Here is a 1,977-nt window from a genome sequence, read left to right on the forward strand (position 1 = left end):
ACATTGGTGATTGTGTGCTTCAAATTTTTGTATTCACTTTAGCTGTGATTTGGAGATACACTGTTCACTAATCGAGCATTTTTCAAAATCCTAACTGTGGTCAGTGAACAGTAATTAATGCATTTGCTTTTGCTTTCTTCCGCTAAGTACCAATGCAAGCTGTACTTAACCAGCATTAACTCTTTACGTTAGATTAAAATAAGCAAATGGAATGCAGTCATTCTTTTCAACAGACTCAGAAATTGAATGTGCTGCTTTGTTCTCTTTGCATCTTTTTCTGTTGAAAACAATTTAAAATTACTGTTATGTTTAACAGAAAAAATATCAAAACCCTTTGCAGGGGTGCTTACAGCATCTGCAAAGGTATGAAGAGGGTGAAAGCTCATAGCAAGCACTCTACTCTAGATAAGCTGGAAAATTATTTTTTACTACCTTAGGTACCTTGCTTGACTACCTGAGAAAAACATGTTTGCACTAATTTAGTTTCTTCCTCTGCTGAGACCCAAGTTTGTATCTCTGATGGCAGAACTGACCTTATTGGTGTCAAACCCTGCTGGTTTCGCACCCCATGTAAATTACTGAGTGGTATTAAACTGTCAAGGAATGAATGGCACCACAAGGCTTCTGCAGTGTTTCACAGCCCCCTGCTTGCTCCTGTCCCCCTGGGGTGTCAGTGCTGAAGGATGCTTTGAGTAGAGATGGTTCCAGCTTTCCACTGTGCTTCACAGTTAAGTGTCTCTCCACCAGATTTCATCATCTCTCGACAAAGACTGAAATGAAATTAATGAAATCTCATTAGAGAATTGCTATTCACTTCCACAGAAGTGAATATTAAAAACTATACACATAAAGAGAGAGAGAGAGAACCTTCAGTGTTAGCATACTCAAACTTGTTTCTCCTGCTTTGGCCTCAGAGCCTTCTACATGGGGAGTGCAGCTCCACAAGCTCTTAGCAGCTCCAGACATCCTGGAAAATATCCATTCTGTCAAGACCTTGCCAAAGTCCATGTCACCAATGGCTATAACTAGAGTTCATGCCAGTGAGGACATCTGTGAGTGAAGGCTGTAATTACATACCCTTAGCTCCTACAGGCAGTGTATCTCAGCTGTTCAACCCATGCCAGAAAGGGATGCTGGACCTCCTATTCATTGATACCCTTCCTGACCTGTTATGTAAAATAATGTGTCATGGAGAATACATTTCAGTTACTTGGCAGGGAAAACTATTCACTCCTAAACTGCCAAAAATCTCTGCCTAGAGGGTGAGATAGCAGACAGCCTTCTGTTAGGGCCAAAATTGAGTTTGCCAGTTTTCCTTCAGCCCTTATCCTTAGCGGTGTTTCCAGAACTTCTCCTACCTCTGCCGTTATCCACTGCCTAAACCAACCTGATTTTTTTCTTTTTACTGAACCAAGCTTGAAGAAACCTGGAATCAACTTAATCAGGCATAGCTGATGTTTCCCAGCTTGCTGATGTGCCGTGCTAATGAGATGTTATTGCCCAAAGTAATGAAAAGCATCTGTTTCTTACCTGTAAAGAAAGACTGAGGGTTGCTGCTGTTTGCTTGAAGGTGAGTTTGACAAGCTTGTCTTCCTTCTTAGAAAAGTTCACTGCATGCAGAGAGGCCAAGAGCAAAATCTCAAATAGAATAGAATTCAATTTGTGTGTCTATAAAATTCTGAATGTGCTTTCCTGTTCCAAGTGTTTACGTAGAGGGATTACTACTCTGCTTTGTAGGGATGCTTTCTTGTGAGATATCATCTATCTATGATCCATGTTTGTAAATGCAAATACGTTATCACAAAAAATAAATATATCAACAGAATAAATGTTTGAGAGACATGTAAGAGAGATATGGAATGAAGAGTGTTTAAATTTCATGAAGTTTTAATGAAGCAAACATCTGTATTTACAGAAAATCACAGCCACTTAATTCCAGCAGCCTACAGAGTCTTCAAGCCCTTGAGAATATAGGAA

The 1,977-nt window shown here is 39.8% G+C and overlaps 1 long non-coding RNA gene across 1 annotated transcript; it reads right to left on the reverse strand.

The window, feature by feature from the left end:
- Positions 1-294: 294 nt before the first annotated feature.
- Positions 295-1,266, reverse strand: LOC120749306 (uncharacterized). The gene is made up of 3 exons (XR_005699608.2): positions 1,078-1,266; positions 868-967; positions 295-770 (listed from the first exon to the last, which is right to left on the reverse strand). It is a non-coding gene; the product is annotated as an uncharacterized LOC120749306 (long non-coding RNA).
- Positions 1,267-1,977: the final 711 nt, after the last annotated feature.

This window comes from Hirundo rustica, chromosome 2 (assembly GCF_015227805.2).
Source record: "Hirundo rustica isolate bHirRus1 chromosome 2, bHirRus1.pri.v3, whole genome shotgun sequence".
Taxonomy (NCBI): Eukaryota; Metazoa; Chordata; class Aves; order Passeriformes; family Hirundinidae; genus Hirundo; species Hirundo rustica.